At 45.1% G+C, this 16,354-nt stretch overlaps 1 long non-coding RNA gene and 5 other non-coding genes across 6 annotated transcripts in view; 1 reads left to right on the top strand and 5 right to left on the bottom strand.

The window, feature by feature from the left end:
- Positions 1-3,243: 3,243 nt before the first annotated feature.
- On the bottom strand, positions 3,244-3,325 carry trnas-gcu. The gene has a single exon. It is a non-coding gene; the product is annotated as a tRNA-Ser (tRNA).
- Positions 3,326-3,760: 435 nt separating this feature from the next.
- Positions 3,761-3,842, bottom strand: trnas-gcu. The gene has a single exon. It is a non-coding gene; the product is annotated as a tRNA-Ser (tRNA).
- A 1,934-nt stretch (positions 3,843-5,776) lies between these two features.
- Positions 5,777-5,858, bottom strand: trnas-gcu. Its single transcript has one exon. It is a non-coding gene; the product is annotated as a tRNA-Ser (tRNA).
- Positions 5,859-6,119: 261 nt separating this feature from the next.
- On the bottom strand, positions 6,120-6,201 carry trnas-gcu. Its single transcript has one exon. It is a non-coding gene; the product is annotated as a tRNA-Ser (tRNA).
- A 1,478-nt stretch (positions 6,202-7,679) lies between these two features.
- On the bottom strand, positions 7,680-7,761 carry trnas-gcu. Its single transcript has one exon. It is a non-coding gene; the product is annotated as a tRNA-Ser (tRNA).
- A 4,122-nt stretch (positions 7,762-11,883) lies between these two features.
- Positions 11,884-16,354, top strand: part of LOC125000208 — a 34,945-nt gene continuing 30,474 nt past the window's right edge. Inside the window, exons 1-2 of the long non-coding RNA XR_007111293.1 lie at positions 11,884-12,887; positions 14,894-15,014. This is a non-coding gene — a long non-coding RNA (uncharacterized LOC125000208). The remainder of the gene's footprint in view (positions 12,888-14,893; positions 15,015-16,354) is intronic.

Below are 16,354 nucleotides of genomic sequence, written 5' to 3'. Positions count from 1 at the left end.
GGCCACTGTTGCAGAGCATTTTAATTCACTCTCATTTTTAGATCAACTTCTCACTCGCGAATCAGCGACACAGTTAATTATCTGACCCCGCGCGTTCTGCTCGGATGCTGTGTCATGACTCGGCGATGAAGCTTGTGAGTTCGCTTCCAAATTAAGAGGCGCGCACTCAAAAGACAAACAGAAAGAGGTCCTGCTTTGTAGAGAAAACCTCTGTCTGCGTGCATACGTTACTCCGCTTCCATCCGGTACACGTCTGAAATCAGGATTTACCTTACAGATGATGGGTTTGTGTCTTCCAATGCCTGACACTGACTTGGCTCTGCAGTAATGGTGGTATGTGTAGTTGGATTGTTAATGCATCATGCACTGACCCACTTCCACTTCAGGCAACCTCACATTGCCCCCAGAAGTTTGCCTTTAAACTTGGTACAACGTGCTGAATCGGCCTAAATGGTGGCGACGGGAGGCTCCAACTGGTGGCACCGGTGATGCCCCAGATGTGACATGACGATCGCAAACCAGTTGTCATGACAACTGCTCTGCAAAGTTTCCATGTAACTGGTGGAGGTAGAGTGAGTCTGGTGGATGTTTGGGCAGATCATTGATATCCGTGCACTCAAAAAGTTATAGCTAACCATCATTTAATGTTTCAGCTTCGTACTATGAGTTAAAACAACTGTTAGTATAAAAATACTATTAGCTGGGAGGCTAGGGGGATCTAATATTAGCTGAAAGGCTTGGCAGAGCTGCTATTAGCTGGGAAGCTAGGCAGTGCTGCTATTAGCTGAGAAGCTTGGCAGAGCTGCTATTTGCTGGGAAGCTAGGCAGAGCTGCTATTAGCTGGGAAGCTAAGAGGAGCTACTATTAGCTGAGAGACTTGGCAGAGCTGCTATTGGCTGGGAGGCTAGGGGAGCCACTATTAGCTGGGAGGCTAGGAGGCTAGTGATACTGGTATTAGTTGATACACTAAGACGCTAGGAACAGCTGCTATTAGCTGGGAGGCTAGGAGGAGCGGATATTGGATCAACTCACAAGATGGCGCCGCCTGTATCCCCAGGAAAGGATGCATTGTCCATATTTACATACAGTCTATGATTTGTACTGATAAGTGAAGGGAAACTCTTCAGCAGTCTGGACGAGACGTTTACTTGCCTAGAGTCAAGATAAGAATTTCCAACTGGAATGGTAGAGACTCCATCCAAGTCTTAAGAGACTTTTAGGGAGTAGGGTAGTAGGGTTTTAAAAGGGAACATCTATGATTTTACCCTTCAGAAACTTGTTTTCCTAACGTCTGTTAACGGCCAGATACTTACCTGTAGTTTGGACAAAACAGTTCCAGTCCACTTTCTTCAGTGAATGGTATTCTAACAACCTATTATCAGGCAGAGGCTCCAGTCTTAAGGTGTGAATGGGGGGGAAACTTATTGGGGACGGACGATGAACAATGTTGTGAATTGAATTATGTGATTGAGTCATGTGTGAACTCAAAAGGAAGCCGTCAACAAATTTCTGTCAACTCCAAAAACAAGATGTGTTAATTATCACCTGTGTAGTTTTAAACACAGTATCTAATAATGTAAATAATATGTAAATGTCAAAACCCATTCAAATATTGCGTGCACCATTTTTTATTTTTTTTTTTTCAAGAGACCTCGTCTCTAACAGCGGAGTGAAATGTTAACGAAAATGTTAAAAATTTTATAATAAAATGTCATAAGAGACAGAAATCTGCACCGGAGAAGATAAATAAGAGAGGGAGGGATGGGGGCAGTTAGATCGCTGCTCTGTGCAACAGATAATCAGGATTGGGAATGGGGATCTTTAATGGCTGTCAATTAAAAACTAATTAGAGGGTGTAAGCTCAGCTAGATCGGCTATCAGTCCATTTATCATCGCACAGCTGTCCCAAACACACACACACACACACACACACACACACGGACACACATTATCATATATAGACGTTCAGCGTTTTTTTTTTTTTCCCAGTTCTGCCCGTTTCTGCCCCTCAAGCCTTTGTGCACACGGAACAACAGCAACACACACCTGCAGGTCCGAGCACGAGCAAACGCACAAACGCTGACAGTAAATACATATGGAGCTCATTCAGAGCCAAACCAGCTGTAATAGACACATTCCCTCCTCCATCTCTTTCATTTACCAGGACAGAATTGCCTCTGAATTGATAGCAAATAGTGGAATTTGACCCAAATGTATTTCTATAAATGGCCGCGAACAGATAGACAAATGAAAACACATGACCTGATGAAATTGCAGAAATTCAAATTCCGCCAAGGACTTGTGTGTCTTGACAACCAATTAGCGGCAAATGGATGTATATATCTCCAGGGGCATCAATCCAAGTTGAAAGCGGCGTGTTTAGCGGCAGCGCGAGTACACGGAGGTCTAGTGACTTTGCATTTCTGGCCTCGTATAATGGACTCAGGCTCTTGTGCGGAGCAGAAACCTTTCATTTCGCCGCAAGTGTCTCGACGCTCGGTCATGAATTCCACAGCGACTGAATGTTGCAGCCTATTTATTATTTACGTACTGCAGAGAAAGTAACTGGCAGTTGTTTTTTTTTCAAAAGCCATAAAAGGACAGATCAGCTTTCGGGCATGTGACGATAATGCCAGTAGATAGACGTGGATGCAGATAAGGATTTAGACCAGCAGCTTCCAGTTCTTTCACGTAAGCATTTTAGACTTCGACAAAACGATCTATTAGCCTCTGATTATGCTGTAAAGTGCAGCTGAACTTCGCTAGCACTAATGCTAATGAACTAATGCTAGCAAACCGTAGCCACTACTTGTACTTAGCTTTTTGAGATCGCCAACTGGACACATTTGCAACTAGTTTAAATTCTGAACACCTAAAAACCTGCAACAGATCAGTTTTAGGTACATCTAAAACCAAAAAAACAGAAGCTAGGTCAACATTTTATAAGTCCAGTCTTAAGCTTTGAGGTTCATAGCCACTACCTTGATCCTTATCACATCACGGGAGGTGAAAGGAAACCCTTAATGTTCACATGAATGAACCTTCACTGGAGGCACATCTCACCCCAACGCATGTTTATGCATCTATTTAAAATGAAATCAGTACTTTGTAAAATAGAACTCTACTATAAAAGTCTCTAATTCAGAGAAAACGCTTCTGAAAATACAAGAAGTAGTGTTGCTATTGCTCATGATGCGCCTGAAAATTTATGGCTTTTATAAAGTAATTATAATAAATTAAACCCGACGAGGATGGGATTCGAACCCACGCGTGCAGAGCACAATGGATTAGCAGTCCATCGCCTTAACCACTCGGCCACCTCGTCCTCAATGGGACCATTTTATCATCTAGCTAAAATGGCCCAGTGGTAACACCATGGCTAAATGTACTGGGAGGAGCTCAGGGTCGATGGTTACATAGCTTTGATTGTTTATGCAGTTTTTCTAAAATTGAAATCACTTTCTAATTCTTGGAGAAAATGCATTTGAAACTCTGAGCTTCACAGGTAAATTGGGCAAAGGCCAAAAACCTCAATGTCTATGTACAGTAAGTGTGACAGTGTTGAATATGGTGGGTCTGTAAGAGAAGTGTGTTTGTTGAGGCAGATGAAGGTTAATGCCCTCTGTAATTAGATCACAGATGGCTAGAGTTACTGGTTGCTGGCATTGTGCAGCCTGGAGGAAAGATAGAGCCTCCTAAACACTAACCTGAGTTTGACTTGACAAAGAGAAGAGTCGTTCATGATGGAATAAGATGAACCCGACGAGGATGGGATTCGAACCCACGCGTGCAGAGCACAATGGATTAGCAGTCCATCGCCTTAACCACTCGGCCACCTCGTCCTTGTGTCCAGCTCTCCCAGTACCACCCTGAAACGTGACTAATTTTTCACTTTTAAATTAATATAGAGCAACAACTTAATTCAAGGAGCTCCTACTGGAAGCACTGAAGAGGAGAAGGTGTGCAGAAGAGCTCCTTTGTGTTGGTGCTTTGAGATGTTTGCCCATTCTGCTCGTACCTTCTCCCAAGACCAGTAAAGTCTATGTGCTCTGTTTAGATGCCGCCATGTTTTCACTGTGCATTTACAGAAAATGCACAGACAGAGCTTAACATTCGGTCAACGAGATGTGTATATGGAGCATTTTCATTCGGTTTGGGCTTCTAAACCAGCTCTAATGTGGCTCCACGTAAATCCAGCTTTTGTTATTGCTATTAAACATCAGCATCTCCTCCATCGGTACAAACCCAGTTCAGCTGAGGCACTTCTTTTAACTGACGAGGTATTTAGTTTCATATTAATATATCTTCTAGTAAAAAAAACAAAAAAAACAAATGTTTTTAACACAAAAGGGACAATCTTGGGGCCAAATTCTAAAGAAATCAATTTACGCAAACAAGTGCACTTCCATCCTTTTATTGAGAGCACAAAGAGGCGTCACATCCCGAGTTCCGATCGGATGTCAGTGATAGATCGGGACAAAACGGCACAATTATTATCTCAGAAAGGAACAAAATGAGCAATCAGAGGCAATTAGAATTATTCCAAAAGTGAGAAAATTATAACTTCCAGCCCCCTCTGAGTGTGCTCGTTAAGGTTGTGTGTTTGTGTTGCGTGTGTTAGCCTGCCAGGCTTTTTTAGGGCTTTGAAAAAAAAAAAAACATAAAACATAAAAGAATGCACTCTTTGGAGCTACTTTCAAAAGCCTTGCCCACAAGATTGAAATGGTGACCTAATTCAATGAAAACACCACAAATAACACACAAGTGTACACTTTGAACCGCCTTCGACACTGTTCTGGCAGTTGCTGCAGACGAACGTGATGCTGGCTGCTGGACCGTTGTACTAACTGCAAAATAATGCAACGCCGCTTGAGCTGAGCTGAGCTACAAAACTGAAGCGCTGCTTCCAATTTCACAATCAAACATTTCATGAAGAGCGAGAGAAATGCTTTTGCTGTGATTCCACAGTTGTTATTTTTTTGAGCTGTAGCAAACAATCCCGGCGAATTTTTATCACCTTTGTCTAGGAATGAAAAGCTATTACGTTTCAAGACACATGTGCGTCTGTTGGCTCTCAGTCAGTTGCGTAGTCCTCGTGTTTAACACGGATCCAGATACACAGTCCAATGAGCTCGTCACAAAGCAACTGAAGATCAAATCAATCTAACTGTTCAGCCCAGATTTAAAGGCACTGATGGGAAAGTTGCATGTTGTGCATTCGTATTTCACTCCCCCGTTTATTTTACCCTTTAAAATGTAATAGAAAGCATCGAAGGCAACAGTTCACTTTTGTTTAACTCTAATGTAATGGACAGAAGTTGCATAACAAAACCATAAAAGTATGAAACTGTAAATTTTATTGAAGTGAAATTACAGAATGGGGCTCCCACTCAACCAGGTGAGCTATCAGGGCTCAACATTAACAAAGTATGGCTGCAAAATAGCAATAAGGAGCAATGAAACGTATTTCCCTATAAATGGTGTTGGCAATAACTTTAGATTTGAAGACTTGAGCAAAATACAAGTACTTCATAATTGTACCATTGTAGGTAGGTACCAGCTCGGGGAGTAACCAGCTCTTCTAGATTACGTCTTATATCAATTTATCCAAGAATAAAAGTACTACTAAGTTGCTCTGCTTCGACCATAACCACTAAAGTTGCTACCCTCTCTTCCGCTACTTCCTGTTGTCCGATCAATGATAAAACGCGATGTCATGTCCCTAACGATTATTTGACGTACAAACAAAAGGGTTGTTCATGATGTTATAAGGAGACGACGAGGATGGGATTCGAACCCACGCGTGCAGAGCACAATGGATTAGCAGTCCATCGCCTTAACCACTTGGCCACCTCGTCCTCAATGGGCTCGAACCAATGATAAAACGCGAGGACACGCCCCTAATGACTATTTGACGTCATCTGGAAGCGTCGGATACTCCAGCCGATCTGGTACCGACACCGTACCTAAGCAACTTTGGTATTTAATAATAATCAAAAAAATTGCATGCAACTGGATGGTCCTTGGATAGAGTCTGGCATTGTGCAGCCTGAAGGAAAGAAAGAGTCTCCTCAACGGAATGTTTAAGAAGAGTCGTTCAAGATGGAATAAGATAAACCCGACGAGGATGGGATTCGAACCCACGCGTGCAGAGCACAATGGATTAGCAGTCCATCGCCTTAACCACTCGGCCACCTCGTCTTATGTCCCAGTGTCGCCACAAAATGATCTGGGAGGAGGTCAGGGTGGATGGTGAGGCCAATCAGACATTCATCTCTTACACTTCAATGTGAATGTGTAGTGCAGTGTATTCTGCCAAATGCAACTGGAAATTAGTCCTCCCACCAATCCGAGCCATTTTGTCGTAAACAAATTCGCCTCCACGATGCTCAGATGACTACTTCGATGTCTTCCGTCCATTCCTAGCTAAAGTCCGTCCGAAAGACCGGATTGGACCAACCGATCTTTTTTTGTTTTAAGATGCTTTGCAGGACTCAGATCCTGCAACGTCCAGAGGTGACGACTGAAACCTTGAGCATAACGCAGCTCATATGAGACCGGATGGTGCATCTGATTGTGAGACAGAAAAAGAGAGAAGAATCTTTAAGGATCTTTGCTGGACTCCAGCGCTGACTCCACATCAGTTTTCCTCCCCATAAGCATTTTGTGGGCGCATGGGGACGTTGGGTCCGTCTTCCTGGGGACCTGAGGGCAGCTCATGTACTCCACCACTGACTGAACTGCAAATTTGCACAGTTGGCAATAAAATAAACACTCAGGAGGTGTATGTGGATTGGCTCCAACACCTGCGTGGCTTTCATAGAGTACTTAAAGTTGGTGCTCAGTCAGACGATTAGTTCTTCATTCTCCACTTTGAGCTCATCCTTTTCACGGCCATCACACACATCCTTGACTACGAGAGGTCGTCTATTTGCTGGAGTAAGCTCCAGAACATACGCTCACAATCACTCGTCTTTGACGAGGCGTCTCTTTTGACTGAAGCACAATGCGCAACCAGGAGGCGGCTTCGCAGTCGGAAAGTCGACTCACGCGAGTCAAAAGGAATTGTTGCAGGGGACCGGGCGGCTTCCTTTTCTCTTTCCTTTGAAACTGTATTCCACCGTGATTGTCAGAGTCTTAAGGCACTCAAAATCTGTGTCACCTAAAGGTCTCGCGCCTTGTCGTGATTATTATAATAAATGGTGTTTTGGTAGCTTTTGTAATCAGCTGACATTAGCATTGATTAAACAAACGCTATCCAGCGCGCACACACACACACACACACACACCGTGTCAACAACAAACAACTTTTATATTATTTCCTTATTTAAAGTGAGAATAATGGAAAAATGTTGACGGTTGAAACTAAATAATGTCAGATAGTGCAGCAGGATTAGAAAAGACAGTAATCTGTATACACCGATCAGGCATAACATTATGACCTCACTTTCTAATGTTGTGTAGTTCTGGTATCAAAATGTGCAATTTGTGTCGAAGGCAGACAAAAAAATACAGGAAAGTGTGCATAAATTGTGTTTGTTTGATGATGTGGAGTCAGATTACAGCCAGCTGAGTCTAGAGGTTCTTGGTGGATGTGGTATTGTGCAGCATAAACGCTAACCTGAGCTGCCTCTCTCTGCTCGACATACAAAGGGGTTGTTCATGATGGTATAAGGAGACGACGAGGATGGGATTCGAACCCACGCGTGCAGAGCACAATGGATTAGCAGTCCATCGCCTTAACCACTCGGCCACCTCGTCCTCAATGGGGCCATTTTATCATCTAGCTAAAACGGCCCAGTGGTAACACCATGGCTAAATGCATTGGGAGGAGCTCAGGGTCGATGGTTAGGTCAACCAACCATGTGACTGATATGATATAAACATGCGTGAGAACAAAGTCTTAGCCAGAGAAGACGGATGTAGAGGAAGCCATCTATGCCAAGCTTGGACTGAGATTTAATCCACCATCAATTTACAATACGGTCTTGACTTCTCTGAAATGTTTCACCACCGTTCACACTTTGAGACCAGAGCCTCTCATTGACAATGGCTTCGTTGGAGCACCATTCACAGGGAAAGTGGTTTCCGTTAATGCCAATAAAAGGCACTCTTTTCTGGTTCTCACAGTAACAAGTCCAGCAAGTTTTCTGATGGGTTTTTACCCACAGAGTTTCCTTCTTCAGTCCCTCAGAACTGAAGGAGCCACTCAGATGAAACGTCTATGAGTCCTTTTTAAACCCAAACGCATGCTCGAGCTGTAGCTCTGAAGCAACTGACAAACAAGGCTTCAGAAATGCGGTTGTGTTTATTGCATTTATATCATTTCGTCAGATACAGACGAACTTCTCCATGCGCGTTTTTAAGACAGTGTCAATGACCCTCTTGTTCAACGGTCGGGGGAAACTCGCCAACACTCTGCTTCCTCTAAGTTGTTTATGATACCACACTTTGTCATCCGCCTTGTCAACATTTGTCACTATGGGTTTGCGCAGCGCTGTGAGTGTGTGTGTGTGTGTGTGTGTGTGTGTGTGTGTGTGTGTGTGGCGTCTAGACAGGAGAGGCCTAATCTATTTTCCATGTTCCCATCCGGTCCTGTTGGAGCCTTTGAATGGCAGATAAACAGAGCGGGGCTAAGGCTGAGGCTTCATCAAGAGGATTAAGTCGGCGAGTCTTATCTCCAGAGGAGCCTCTCTGCCTCCTCTTTCTCTTTCCCTTCCCCATAGGCATGGAGGACTCTCACCGTGCGTCGCAGAGTTCACCCCCAGTTCAACACACTTTACTGTACAAACCACCGACATAAGCATCGGAGCCGCTCAACGCACTTTGGGGGAGCATCTAGCGAGTGCCATCCGTTCGTGGATTAGCGCCGGGCGGACGGAGTAAACATACACAAAAAAAAACGGCAGCGCGGAGATTAATTATAAAAAAAGATGGAAAACGGAGCAAATGTGATGAAGCGAGACAAAAATCAAACACATGCATTAAAGTACGTGGCTGTGTGTTGGCGGCGTCGTGGCGGCGCGGGAGCAGGGAGACGCAGCGGCAGTGAGTCAACATAAGAAGCACAACATTTGAATATGAAAGAAAGTCGGATATGAAAATGTACATCATCATCAATTTTACACCACGACACCCAGGAACGGCGATAAAAAACAGGGACAAAGGCGGAAATTTATTCAGCCGCGCTGATGTTAAATCGAGTTTTATTTAAAGCGTCGGGCGCAAAGAAGGGGCGAGACGCCGGATCTGGGACTCTCAGGCGAAATTTAGTTCAGTGGGCAATCAGTGACAACTTAGGACAATTGCTGCTGTATATGTTTGGTTTATTGACTTATTCATCGTAGAGTACGAGAAGAGTTAAAGTAAAAGATCCCCGCTGAGCCCATACGTCAGCTCTAAGCCTAACGTCCGGCCTCTTGGCAGCCGACAGACAGACGCACACACACTGCATTTACATAGACAGACACTAATTGAGAGTTTCTATTGAATGCCGGTTGACGACCTTATTGATGATTAAGCAGGTGGCAGTTTTGTCTTAGTGATGTCTGTAATCAGGAGCTGAGTACCCTGGAGTGGATTCTGTGAGAGGAAAGGCTCAGATAACTGTGATTTCCACAAACAGTTTCCACAATTGAGCGCTGCCTCCAGCTCTGTGTCCTCCAGGGTTCCTCTGTGCTTGGTGGTGGTGGTGGTGGTGATGTAGCTTTCAGGACTGATGTTGACGCGAGTCCTGGTTGGGAGGGAGCTGCTATCTCAAATAATTCAATTAACGTTTGATGGGATCATGTTCACAAATGAGAATTAAGAAGTGACGCTAACCTGTAATCTGCTAGTTGAGCTACAATCCAATCTACTCCAACGATTCTCTTGGTCCTTGAGGTTTGTGGTAGCAACAAGAGGAGCAGAGACTTCGCAGCCTCCCGGTCTCCGGCAACTTCCTCCAGCTCCTCCGGGGGGAATCCCCAGCCGCTCTCAGGCCAGCTGGGAGATATGCCCCCTCCAGCGAGTCCTGGGTAGGCCCTCGGGGTTCCGCTCAGCTGGCAGTGCCTCACAGACCTCTGATGGGAGCTCACCCAAGGGGCATCATCAAGTGGCTCCACTTGGCGTTCATGAGCAACAGGTCTACGCTGAGCCTCCCGACGCCAGAGAGGACGAAAACGTATTTGTTCTTTTTTTGGTCCATGACAGTTACATAAGGTTTGGAACTGAGTCAAATCAGGCCACGCTGGATCTCATACATCAAATATTCTGGGGGAATGGGTGGCGCCATGTTGTCATCAATGATGATCCTCTGGATTCGCTGGCACTTGATCGATAACGGTGCTCTAATCCACCTCCGCCGAAATGTCGGATTATTAACAATTGGTTAACGATCCAGTGGTTAAAGCTGAGTGGTTGTCAAGGCAACTGTCAACCGCACCCTCTTCCTGTGGCGACAAACGACGAAAAACTGCATTTTAAGGTCTACTTTATGGTTTGGCAGCTGGACTGAAATGACCTAAACTGCAGCCAGCCACCAGGGGGAGCTGCTTTGGCGTCACCTTTAAAGAGCTGTCATGGTGTTTTACCTTAATAAAACGTAAATGTTCTACAATGGATACATGATGTACGTGTTCTTGCTTGACTTTTTTTTTTTTTTTTTTTTAAGTCAGCTACCGTCCCACCGCCGTTCGTCGGAATCTGAATCGTCGCCGCAAGTTTAATTCCTCACTCGGTGTGTGCTGCATGTGTGTGTGTGTGTTAGCGTAGTAGTAGCCGCGAGGCAGCAGCTGACGATAATCTCTCGGAGGGGTCGATGTCGTGGTTGTCACGGCGATCTTCCCGGGGCTGATGTTGGCTGACGGCTGGTGTCACCATCGCTTTCCGTCACCGGGGGCCCTCTGATGGCTCCCGTCCTCGCTCGGCAGCGAGGGCGTGAGTGTGTGTTTGTGTGTGTGTGTCTACATGTGTCGCAGCGGGGTTAGAAACGAGATGCATGTGAAACGTAGAATTAAAGCTGCTTCCATTTATAGAGGACGACGTCAATTCCTGCTTCCCGGTTTTTAAAACCCGTCGACCTCAGGGGCTAAGCACCCGGGATCAATAAACCTTTTAATTATTCCTCAAACACTACGGTCAACATCAGCACCCAAAACCATATCAGCAGGACCCGTGTTCATTTCTGTTCTGTGTAAAAGGAAAAAAGAAAAAAAAAAAGAAAAAAGCAGCTTGTCCAAGCTCAACAATGAATGAATGAATAATAAACAAGTTCACGAGTGCAATTTATCTTCTGTGATGAGTTTTCTGATTAAATTAGACAAGTTTGTTTCGCTCTCAGCGGGTTCATCTGCTCCGTCCTCGCCTGCCGATTGGACCTGCCTGCAGATGGCAATGTGTTACATTTCTATAACAGCCTCTCTGTCTCTGAAGCACAAGTGCTGCTGCTTCGTTCCTCCTCCTCCTCCTCCTCCTCCTCCTCCTCCTGCAGCCTGCACATGCAACTCTGCTTAAAGTCGTCGCCGCTGAATGAAAAAATCATCACGTTCTTTGCATTTCAATGACTTTTCACTCGTTCTGCAACTTCATCTCGATCCCCTTTGAAATGTTTTTTATTTTTTTTTTGATTGAAAGGATATCTGATGCTCATCACACACCATGATAAGGCCTTGTTAAAAGTGACGTCCCATAATGCAACAAACACTGAGTCTTCGGCTCTCGCCTTAATTCGTCGCGGGCTGAAAACTTAAGTGTGATTTCCGAAAGCAGGTTGTCAGCGTCCGCGGTGATCTGTCATCTCTCAGCCGAGCTCACGCAACGCTGCCTTTCCTCGGAGGGGAGAGAAAGAGAGACGAGGATGGGAGGAGGAGGGGAGGGATCAGATGGAGGGAGACAGACAGAGACAGAAGGACCATATGGAGTTTCATAGTTTTAGATTTCTCTCGCAAATGCTTCTCTCAAACTGACTCATGTTGTTTTTATTACTCCTGGCGGTAGTAAACAGCTGGTGTGTGGGGGGCGTAGTCTGGATTTCTGTATCGTGTGTGTGTGTGTGTTTCTTTTTTTTTTAACATACATTATGTTTTCATACCTGTGTTTGTGTGTGTAATCTGAATGCATTCCGCTGCTCTGTTTACCGGCCGTGCAGCGTGAGGAGAAGAAGAAGAAGAAGAAGAAGAAGAAGTGTGTAAGCGCCGACGCTACGCACTCGGCAGCCATGTCCAATTGAAATAGATTGGAGCCGTGGTAGGCAGGGTAATTCTGGGTGTGCGCCGAGCCCCGCTGTAATCTTCGTACTCCACCACGCCTCGTCTGGTCGCTTTCTCTTACTCTGTTTTTTTTTTTTTATATACATAATGAGATCGATAGCGTCGTGGGCTCCTGCAGAAAGTCCCAGAATGAAAGAATGAGACTTTGCCTTCAGCTACTTTTTCTTTTAGCTTTTTTTTTTTTGTGTGTGTGTGTCCTCCTCTGACTATGCAACTCAATCAAGTTTATCCGGTCTAAGTTCTTTTGGTGGCAGCAGTGTGTTCTCTAAGGCGATGAAGTGGGGGGGTTGGTTGCTGTCAGTGATGTGTACCTCTGAATTTAATCCAATCAGAGTGAAGCCGTGTCCCAGGAAGTGTTGCTGTCCCACATCTTTGGGCCGATTTCAAAACTCCTGCAGTTTTCCCACATCGTTCCTGTCTTTTATCTGCAGTTGGGTTCTGTAAGGATTTGTTTCTTGCTTTACTTCCTGTGTTCCCCCCCTCCTTTTTTTTCCCCTGTTTGATTGGTTTGTCCCAGTGTGCCCCGCCCTCATTAGTTGCACCTGTGTCTGGTTTACTCCTCAGCATGTGGGTGTGCACATGCAGCCGTGTCTTTGCCATCTGTCAAGTTGCCCCTGTTGGCGTTTCCTGGTTTTTCAGGTCTGTGTCTTCTGTTTCCCTAAGTTTTTGTTTTTTGTTTTTTTTTAGAATCTCACCTGTTTTTGGAAAAACCCTGCAGGTCTTTATGTTCCTGGTTCTGGAAGTTTATTTAAAGTTAGTTTCCTGCTCCTGCCTCCCTCCCTCATGTTTGTGTGTCTACCTCCTGGCCACTTAACACAACACTTTTGTCATATGTGTTTGTTTTCCCAGTTACTGGTTTAGGCAGTTAGATGGTGGTCAGTAAGTCAGAAACATCATGCGTCATGAAAGTAAGACCAGCAACGTTTTGATGTAAATTGGCAAATTCGAAATGAACTGAATCTGATTTATTTGACGGTTCTCATGTTGCGTCCACACTGATTAAGGCAAAAGCTGCCACTCTGCTAGCGTCGCCCCTGCTAGCAACATACTGGCAGAGTGGAGCTGTTGTAGCTTCACTCAAGGGCTTGGTAATATTTATGTAACGTGGCGACAAGTGAAGCAGTTTCATAACATCGGTTGAGGCGTTGCCACGTTGCTACAGCTACGAACGTGGAGGCCAGCTCCTGTTGGACGTCTTCATGTTACAGTTTGTCCCAGAAACGAGGCTGAAGCAAAGGCAGCTGGGTTATTTCAGCCTTGTCGTTTAGAACCGAATCGTATGACTCCAGTTTATTTTTCATTAATGGTAGAGGAGCTGAGCTCATGAACGTCGGCCATCTTACCGTTACTGCTGGTATTGAATTAAAAAAACAAGTGTTCAATGTTATGAGACAATATCTAGTCACCTTCCTGTTAATTTACCCGTTGAAGAGTCACCTCAGCGTCATAGCAACACTCATCAACACTGCAAACACAATACTTCTGTGATCATTATTGGATGGATAAAAATGTAGCCTGGTGTTCTTTGTCACCACGCGTGTCTATTTTTCTCTCTTTTTATTTCTGGACATCGTGCGATGTGTCTGTTTCATTTCCTTTCCTCCAGATCCTCGGTGGCTTCAGAATTGATTACCTCTAACATTACAAAGTTGCTGCAAAGCGTCAAATGGAAGAGCAAGGAGCTCTCCCCCCCCAGAGGACAAGCCACTGCCCATGTTTTATACCTGACAGTCTGTTCCTGTTATCGGGGGGTGTTGCAGTGCTCTCCTTCCTTTCGGAAATCTCCGGGCCGGATACTGGAGGGGGATCATTTGTCGAATCTCAGACTTAGGAGGAGTGAGACGGATTCTGTCCTGTCATGGTTGAGCGGATCAGCTCTTCTCTGGCGTGGATGCTGAGGGGAGTCGCTTCAGCCTACACATGTTCCGTGGACTCGGACAAGGACCCCGACTGTGTCCCTCCAACTCGTCCTGCTCCTATTGTAGTCGTACAGCTGCACATGGATACCTTCCTTAAGTTGTGTCCTCAGAAATTGCAAAACACACATCCGGGATTTGGTCAACGCACGTATGTCGGATCCGTCTCGGACCATGACTCCTCTAACTTTGCGCTCCCAGAGGAGATCGTTGATAGCAAAGGAAATCCGAGGCCATGGTCCATAATTGTCTCATTATCACAAACGATGTTACCGTGGGGAGCGTAAATAAAGCGGCGGGCAGCCAGATCACGTAGCGTACCTGTACGTCTGAGCGTTGCGGCCGCGACATCGACAGGTGAAATCTGAGGCAGAAATGGAAATGAATCCGTGCGCGGTCGCTGCTGCGAAAACCACCAAGACTCCCGTGTAATTCCAGCTTTTCCGCGAGAACAGTTCTAGTGGATCCATTCATGCAACATCTGGGTTCTCTTATTTATCTCGCCAAAACCATGAGATGGACTCAAATATCCATTTTATTTTATTCATATGCCGAGAGCTCCTCTGTTTACTGTTATTTAGCTCTGGTTGCAGCAGCGCCCGGGCTGAGACGCGCCACAGATGGGATTTGATGTTTTTATCTCTGCCGTTGACTGACAGGCTGAAGCTAACCGTCTCCCTTTGCTCTCCTCCCTGTCCTCCCCTCCTCTTTCTTCCTCTCCATCTACAGACATTTCAGGAATAGAAACAGAAACGCTGCTCGAGAGGAGGAGGAGGAGGGGGAAGAGAGAGAGACACGCGCAGCTGATCTTTATTCATCGTTTTCGTTTGACGACATTCGCCGGCAACAGGTAATATCCTCGGAGACTGAGGTTTGGGGGGGGAGGGGCTGCTGTAGATGCAAAAACTTTGTCGTACTGTTGAATAGTCAAGAATCTTTTTAGGTTGTACTTCAAACTGAACAAAACAGAGGTTAGACGATGATCCATCAGTCAAAGCTGAAAGGACTGCACCACATATTCACTTAATAATAAACTTTTTTTTCCCGATTTTTTTTTATCGCAAGTCTAGTAATTTGTTCCAGAGACTCTATGTAATTGACAATATTAATAAAGAGAACAGCGGTGAGACAATTTTTCTGAAGCCAGCTTTCTGCGATCGCCTTTTCACCGGCTGCCAAGAACAAGAGGTATCCTCTGCACTTAACCTGTCAGCTCCGAGATGGAGAGATTTCGAATGTTGCGCTCGTTTCCACACGAACCCGAGATTTCTGAAATTCCTGCGGATGCCTCCTTCCAAAAATATCTGAATAAGTGGACGCGGCCGGAGAGCGTGTCCGCCATCGGCCAAGATTTCCTCCGCGTGGTCGCCAGCGTGCCAGATTGTTTGGATTTCTGCTTCGAGATGACGAAATATCGTATCAGGTTTTTCCAACTAATCCCTCCAAGACGTGGAGCTGGTGGAAGAAGGCTGTGTTGTTTCAGCGTGGTCGTTGTTTGACGTGATGTGTAGCGTCCTTCAGAAGATGAGACCTTCAGAAGTCTATCTGTAAAAGTCACTTTGCTTCTGTCACCTCAGACTGTAGAAGACTTTTATTCCCTAGGGTCTGTTGTTGGATTTGGGCCGAGAACAGATTAAACTTCAATACATCAAAAGCTTAAGTGGAAATGCATGAGAAGATTTTAACAAAAATGAGAATTTCTAAAAGTTTAATGCATTTGGTCATTTTTTATTTTTTTTCTGTGAGGTTTATTTTCAATAAAAACGTTCTGATGGGAAAAGCGTCAGGGCAGGGGGCCTACAAACATGACCCGCTCTTCCATTTGTCTGTTTGCTCAGCTAACGCCGTCGGCATTTGAGCTCCGAGTCCTTTCTTTATGAGTCCTGAGTGATTTAGCCCTGAGAAGCAGAGTGCCCTCTTAGAGCAGTCAGAGCCACTCAGCACTCAGTGGCAGACAAGAGGATGGGACATTCAAGTGTTGCCTCTAAACCTTGTACATCCAAACATTTTCTCTGGTTTTCATTTTGATTCTAAAAGGTAGGAGCCTCGCTAAGAGCTGTGAACCCTGATGGACCAATGTAGATGTCTGAAAACACCTGCAAGTGACAACACGGCGGAGAAAAACTGTTTCATTGCAAAGACCGACCCGCATAAAAGTTTTTTACCTTGATTTCTGTACACAGGCGTAAA

Source organism: Mugil cephalus, chromosome 22 (assembly GCF_022458985.1).
Source record: "Mugil cephalus isolate CIBA_MC_2020 chromosome 22, CIBA_Mcephalus_1.1, whole genome shotgun sequence".
NCBI classification, from domain to species: Eukaryota; Metazoa; Chordata; class Actinopteri; order Mugiliformes; family Mugilidae; genus Mugil; species Mugil cephalus.
Note: the sequence above shows the minus strand (reverse complement) of the source record. Positions and strands in the feature narration are given on the sequence as shown.